This window comes from Vanacampus margaritifer, chromosome 4 (assembly GCF_051991255.1).
Source record: "Vanacampus margaritifer isolate UIUO_Vmar chromosome 4, RoL_Vmar_1.0, whole genome shotgun sequence".
NCBI classification, from domain to species: domain Eukaryota; kingdom Metazoa; phylum Chordata; class Actinopteri; order Syngnathiformes; family Syngnathidae; genus Vanacampus; species Vanacampus margaritifer.
In genome coordinates this window covers 2,595,948-2,604,174 of record NC_135435.1, presented here as the reverse complement: position 1 = coordinate 2,604,174, position 8,227 = coordinate 2,595,948, and positions in this window count along the sequence as shown.

The following is an 8,227-nucleotide window of genomic DNA, read 5'->3' as shown; positions in this document are numbered from 1 at the left end:
TTACCCGCGCTAGCAGGGCTTAGGTGATTTGGTGCCTTAGGCGAAAGTGTAGATTGTAGCCCCCACCGCCCCAGACAACTACAAGTAATACAAATAAATAGCATAAGTACAATGCAATACAACTGTTTAGTGTAATTTGTGCTGACATTATTAACTACAAAATGTTTTCAAACTATGTACAATATATTTGTGTAAGATACATATAAAAAGTAATAAAAATAATGAGGTCAGTGACGGACGCCCATTTTGTTAACAATTGATGGGAAACTTCGAAAAATTTACGAAAATTAATGCTTTTTTTTTGTTTCTTTTTATAGACAATTGTGATTGACTGACATACATGCCATTACCCTGGGCTAGTTTTTCTTCCTCCTCCTTTTGCCGCTTACTTAATGCAGTACCTGAGGGCTTGGATCTTTTCAGTGTAAAGGTTTTTGATGTATAGACAACAACATAAGCTAGCCATCCATCTATCAATAGCGCTAACACTCGATACGCGACCCATCCCCCTACCTTTCACTGTAAACAGCAGCAGCAGGTCAGATTCAGGTTGCCAGGTCATGATCTCATATATACTAGACTAGAAGTCATAAAAAAATATTTTTTATATTAAATATATATGCGATATAATATAACATATATAAATAATGTAATGTGAAATAAATAAAATATATATGCTCAATAACATTTTGTAGCATCCTTGGTTGAAATAAAGGTGTTCTCTCCAACTGATGGTTCGCAACTTTTATTAAACCTTCCTTTGAGTGAACACACTGTAAGAGCTACAATACAAACAAACAAAAAATTGTCATTAATAACTCAAAGGTATGTTTTGTGCATCCTTTTACCGTATTTAAGCCATATACTAGGGTGACCATATTCCCATTTCCAAAAAAAGAGGACACTTGCCCCGGCCTTGAAAACGTGGCACCAGTCACAGTTACACAGTGTACTACACTTCCTATTAGTCACGCAATGCCAACAGGACATTTTCATGAATTTATAAACGTCCCAATAAAACGTAAGAAAATGGTGTGTCCTCCCACCCTACCATATACTATAAATGAATTGCCTTAAATTATTACCTTTTATAGCCTTGACAATCTCTTGAGTACAATTTATATTGTAAATAAACATTTTAACCTTGCCTGTTGCCTTCATAAATATCTTAAAACAAAAATAAACTATACAGAAATACAGATTCTTAGTCAATAAAAAAGAATCTTGAGCAATAGCATTACTAAATATTTACCAAGGAGCGTTAGCACACTCCAGTGGACGAAAACGGTAACGTTTTACTATGCAGTAAATTACACATTAGGTAAACAATGAAACATTGCTCCAATACAAACCTCGTTCCCTTCTCAGCCAGGTGCTGAAGAATTGTTCACTGAATTAGTTGTAAACTTCAGTTTTCTCTGATTTCCTGTTGCGTGTGCACGTCTTCTCTGCACTACTAATGGCAGTACGTCGGTTACTTACGTCAGTTCCTAACGGTTTATGAGACCTTTTCCTGTATCCTTCAAAATAAAAGTATAAATTATATTATAATAGCACAATAAAATAACGCAATTCTTCAATACAAAAATGCAAACACAAAAATAATAGCAGGCTCATTTACATATTTTATTTTAGAAAACCTGAGGGGGGAAAAAATATTTTTTATCTTTTTTTTTGGACCTGCATTTGGCACCCCCTCCACTAGATGGCGCCCTAGGCGACTGCCTAGTTTGCCTATGTCCTGGGCCGACCCTGCACAAGCACACTGGAACAATTCAAAAGCACTTTTTTAGACTTGTTGTGTTTGCAGTTCACACTTGCTTATTTTTTTACACTTAGGGTCAACCTGCAGCCATCCTTAATGCGGCCATTAGTCATCATGGTAATGAAATCCGCACTCGTCTTTGGCCCAGCAGTTTCTGGGAAGGGATGGCCAATGATTCACTTTCATGAAGCAGGGCTGCTCTCTCAAAAAAGGCTATCCCCTGCGCGCTAGTAGTTTCATAGTGATGAATGTTAGATGTTCTTATCTCTGAATTGCATGTTACGGTTAAGGTTACATTAAAGGTAGCACAGGTTGCGTTGAAGGTAGCACAGGTTGTGTTACATAACACAATAAACATAACTACATACATTAAAGTAAAGCATTTAATAAATGTTTGCGGATGACTTCCAGAATATTTGTTCATGTCAAACTATCGGGGTCATTCCCCCCATTTTAAATTAACCAAGTAATTAAGTGATTAGAAAAAGAGGAGGATGAGCATGTGCAGTGAATCAAGAAATGTTGAAGACGTCCTCATAATAATAAATGTCGAAAGGATTAACACATAACAGGTGCCCTTTAAATTTGGCAGGGAAATGTTTTTGATAAAAAGCCTTTTTAATGAAACGATTAAACGTGGTTAATCAAAATTCCATGATGTGATTAATCTGATTGAAAAATGTAATCGTTTAACAGCTCTAATTCTAATGTAATATTTTTAGGATCTCCCTCGATGATACATGCGTCATGTGATCGCCTCTCAATGTCATTGTATAGTGGTGGGTTGCTAACTTTTGTTTTAAAAACAAAGGTCACACTCTCTTTGAATGTCCGCCAACTTGGAGCGCTTCCACGACAAATTCCGCGTGCACTTCCACTCTGTGATGTCAGTCTTCTAGTTGATCTCGCATTCCAGGGATGGTGGGGCTGGTTGTCTGTGGAGGTGAGTCTGTCTCTGTGGGGAGACACTGACACCTCGACTCCTAGGACTCGTAGGGGTTGATTCTGATTTTGGCCTCTAGCCCAAAACAACTTTGAAGGTCATATTTAAGCTTACAATTCATCTTTTAGGCCATCATCTGTTAACGTTTGCTCATTTAATTCTTGATACTTGATAAACTGTGTAACGAATATTGCCTGTCACCCTCAATTTTTCCATTTTATTTGCCTTTTTAAACATTTCCCCCTGGGGAATGTGTGTGTGTGTCTTAACGCTGTGTTTTCAGTTCAAAAATGACTCTTTGAGTTTCCCTCCAGCAGGGACTGGATTTAATTTCTAACCCCCAGGAAATGCATATCACAGCTCCGACAGACCTGAAAGCCTGTCTGATAAGCAGTCTCCAGACCATCTTTTATTTATTTATTTTTATTTTTTTCTTTCCATCCATAGGAATTAGCCATGTGTTTTTTGGGAAACAATGCCCCTTGGAAGTTATATGGTACAACAGTGCCCTCCAGCGGTCACTATCGGTTATCCTCAAGAATCCTGCCGCTCCTAATAAACCTGAAGTCTACATAATTCGGGACTCTATGTATTGGACTGACATCAAGTGACTCCTGTTGTTTATCTTTGTACACAATCTGTATGTCTATCTCAAATGAATGATGTGTATAATTTCAGTAGCCACTTAAGTTTAGTAATTAAATTAATTAATTAGTAAGCTAAGAATTCAATAACTTTATGATCGCGGGAATGTTTGAAATGTGTTCAGAATGATAAATAAAGCATCTGGCTTGTCAATTCTGATCAAAAATGATCAAATACTATCCCAAAAGCTTAGTCTCAGTCGACCAAGTCTGCTTCAAGTTGCACGGAAGGGGCGGGACAACGGCCAGGCCCCCTGGTACACAGTTTAAAAGCCAGCGCGCAAAGGAACTTCTCTCTCTTCCCCTCTCCTTCGCCCTATGAACTGCTCAAGGACTCTCTTTTTCCTGCAACTCTTCCCTCCTCTCTTCATCTCACGTCTGGCCCCAGGAACTCTCTCTTCCCCTCCTGCGCAATCCCCCGCCCGCTCTTCACCTCACGTCTGGCCCCATGAACTTTTCCTGATCATCACTAAAAACGTGGTCGCTGAGGGTGACCACGCGGCTTCTTCCTTTGAGCCCCAGACTGGAGCCACCACGCGTGCCCAAAGCACGCATTAAGCAAGGACTCGCAACCACCCTGCGCATCCCCAAGGCGCGCGTGTGTGTCCAGCCGTGAGCCCGAGGAGCCCCAACTGCCGCGACCTCCACGCCGCGCGTGCATCACCGACCAGCAGCCAGAGACTCCCAGAAAGCCTTCCAGCTGGACGTGCGCCAGACAAGGACCTGCCGCGGCCTCCACGCCGCGCGTGCACCTCGCCACCAACTGGACACCTGGTGCAGCATTCCAGCATTCAACCGAGGATTGACGCTCGAGTCTCTCTCTCTCCCCCGTGCGACTGAACCTCTCCCGTGTAAGTTGCGCTAGTATTGCAATCTGACCATATACTACTGGTGCAACGCTTTTATTCAAACATAAAAGGACTGACAGGTCAAAACGCTTCCATCTTTATCCCCCATCTACCTTTTTCATCTACCCTTTTTTTCTTATCTTAGTTAGTTAGGTTGCATGTTTTCTTTTTATCTTTGATTCACATTTTTATTCCATTTCATTAATAGGTTAGGCTGTGACTGATATATGTGTGTTTACTAAATAAATTTGTTGTCTAGAAATTCAATTTCTGTCTAATTATTTGTGTTTACTGAGTGGATTAGTAATTCTCTTATGAAAGCAAAGAACTCCATGATTAACTAAAGTAGCAACTTCAGATTATGAATACTTGATAATAGGATTTTTATTGTTTATTTTGCTCCTACAAACAAGCAAAGTCAACGTGCTGCCCCAGAGGTGGCTGAGGAAATTACAACTCCCCTCAGTACCGTCTAAATTTCTCATAAGCCATTACGGCAACCCAAATAATCGCTGTGTGTGTGTGTGTGTGTCAAACAAACTTATGCGTGCATTTGTGTGTGTCTTATATTGAGGTCAAATTCTGCAATAGGAAATTTGATTTAATAATGTTGTGTCAAAGGATTATTTGCCATGCTGTGACAAGAAAGTTTACTAATATTTTATCATCATGGATATTTGATCTCAAATACATTTGACCACAAAATAAAATAAAAAAAGAAGACATTTTGATGGTTCAACATAGTTTGCTATGTTGCTAGGCGCCAGTAGAAGACGTGAGGCGGAGCTAGAGTGTTGAGGGGAAAATGGCTGAGGAAGCCATAATGGCGACCGGTTGCAAGCAGCTCACGCTTGAGCATTTTTTTCAAAGACGAAAAGCATCGACCAATGCTAAAGAGCACATTGATCACGACGATGATGATGATGGTGACTCTGAGGTTGACGCCGAGGTTGGAAGCGTTGACGCGGCGGCCATGATCACGTCATAAAGCCTCACCGGCTAGCGATGCTAACGCCGGAAAACGTGGAGCACAACCGAGCACTTCTGCTCAGGCGGACATTCAATCGGACGACGAGTCCAATGCATATTCATCGGAGGAGTGGGTACAGTCTGATCACGGAGAAGACACTGGTTCTGGACTACGATGCCACCATGAATGGAGTGGATACGATGGATCAGAACATCTCTTACCACCCGGTATAGGAACAGAAGGACATGAGGAAGCCAGACGTAACACCACCGTAACATCACCGTATCATGATCCTGAGAGTAGACTTGATGGCAACATGGCCAAACACATTGCAGTATATACTTGCTCTTCCCCAGACAAAAAAGCCAGCAAGAAAGTGTATTGTCTGCACGCGAATGGGCCATCGCAGTAAAACTAATCTGTTGTGCAAATCCTGCTGCGTCCCCTTGCACGCAGGGGAGTGTTACAAAAAGAAAAACTATTTGAAACATCCACACAATTGTAAATAGTACCACGGTTGCACACATTTGTAAATAGTTTGCCAAATTGTTTTGTCAAATTGTTACACTGTTGAACATAAATAAACGTATTTTGCTATCAAAAAACACTTTTTTATTGTTGGTGGTAGTGTTTTACAAAAGTAAAGCACTGTTTATGTGTTTGTGGCATCATTCATGGAAAAAAAGGTGTCAAATTCACTAGAGTGCATGAAATATCGTTTCACAAAAAGCTTGATTTCTCCGTATTTTGTTTCAAAACAGAGCATTTGGGTGAAACTAACCATTTTCTATTGTTGATTACTGAAAAACGGAATAAGGTAGAAACAAACTTTTTTTTTGTCAAATTGTTACACTGTTGAATGGAAATAAACGTATTTTGCAATCTAAAAACACTTTTTCATTGTTGTTGGTGGTGTATTACAGAAGTAAAGCACTATTTAGGTGTTTGTGGCATCATTCATGGACAAAAAGAAGTGTAGAATTCACTAGAGTGCATGAAATAACATCGTTTCACAAAAAGCTCTTTTTCTGCACTTTTTGTTTCAAAACAGAGCATTTCGGTGAAACTAACCATTTTCTATTGTTGATTACTGAAGAACGGAATAAGGTAGAACAAACTTTTTTTCTGATGAAAGATTAGAGTTCAATCTTTCATTTGGTAGTATGTGTGTTTCCATAGTCCAAACACAACATTTTCTGTGGATCTTGAAAGATCAGTCAAAATGCTTAAATCGGCTGGCACCCACGGCATCCCTTTTCTGAAAACGTCTGGCAGTCAAAGAGTTAAGCACACAGTAAATTTAACTCTATTTAGATAGGGACCAAATAGACTCAGTTTAGAGTAGGCTAAGATTTACCCTAGGAAGAGAATAAAATAAAAATAAAAAAGGGAAAAAATAAGTCACTCATGGGTTGAAAAACGAACTCACAACCTTCAACTTGAGAGACTGCCACTCTACCACCTGAGCTATGCCCCTCCTACTGTTCGCTTTTCTCCAAAGGACCAAATACATAGTTTTTGGTCTCTTGGCGTTAGGAAGATTCCAGCTGACATGAGTGATATACTAACACACAGCAGTAGCTGCATGGCTCAGGGAGTCGATCTACTGTCTCCCAAGCTGAAGGTCGTGAGTTTGTTCCTTCATCCTTGAGTGACTTTTATTTATCCCCCCCCCCCAATTCTATATTTAACTCTCTTCCCAGTGTAAGTATTACTCTAAAACGGAGTCTCTTTGGTCCCATTCTAAATAGAGTCACATTTACTCTACAGAATTTACTGTGGATCATTGCGATTCGCCATCATCTTATCAATCCTCAGGTTTCCTATTTCATAGCAAATATTTACATTTTATTTAATTTAAACGAGCATTAAGTGGAAAATTATGGTGGTAGTATGCAGACTGATTTGTCAATGACGTACGTGATGTGTCATCAGTAGTTAACGTCGCTTGAATGTTGACATCGAGTGATCAAATTGTTACATTATTTACATGATTTTATTAGATAAGAAAGAGTACATGATTACACAAAAGCCTTTTCAAAACTTTGTTTTAAGACTCGCTACTCTCCGCTTGTGCGACGTGCTCTCATGTAGCTAAATAAGCAAAACGCCCTCGCAACATGCTTTAAATGTGTATTCAAGGATCTTCTCGAAAAGTAGAAGCCAAATGTCCGTTTGTCACTTTTTTCCCGTTGGAAACGCCTATCAAATGTCGGGAACGTGCAAGTTCATCATCATCTTCATCAGTCTCTGCAGCTGGCCTCACTTCATAGACAGATGTCCTCTTGCGGCTTTCAACCATTTTCAAAGTATGCGGGGAAATCGGTGGAGCTACAACGATGAATGGCTGAGTCCGAAGTTCAGCGGCTACATGCTACAAACACTCGGAAGTGCGCATGTGCAGCTAGGAACGAGCATGCATGACAAATGATCCTTGAATACACCTTTAATGTTTAATTTGAAAAAATATCACATTTTAAAACAATGAAATTACCTAGAAATATAGTAAGTAAATGTTGTATTACAATAATTACATGATTTTAAGGAAATAGGTTGCATAATAATTTTTGTTTGATGTAATATAAAAAAATGTGGTTCATCTTTCAAAATGTAAAAAAAAAACTGTTGAAAAACTTGATATTGGGTTTAAAGATGCAACAATTTACTGTCATGGTAATTTATTTATAGCACTTATCCACCTTACGCGGCCCTCAAACTGCTTTAGATTTTTACTACTAATTCACCTTCTGATAACACAGCATCAGTATTTTGCTCAAGGAGACTTGGTCACGAATGGGATCAAACGCACAACCTCTCGGATACTAGACGACCACTCTACCGTTAGCCACACCACTGCTGTTTTTAGTCATTTTATAATGTTCCCCAAAAAATAACACAAATGCAAATGTAATGCGACAACACTGCCTGTTGGCGTTCCGGGCATATTATATTTACCTGTTTTGCATATATATTGTTCCTAGAATGCATTGTGTGGCACAGTTAATGAAGTTATAGATTGTTAATCCATGTGTTTGTGTTACCATTAGATGAAGGTGT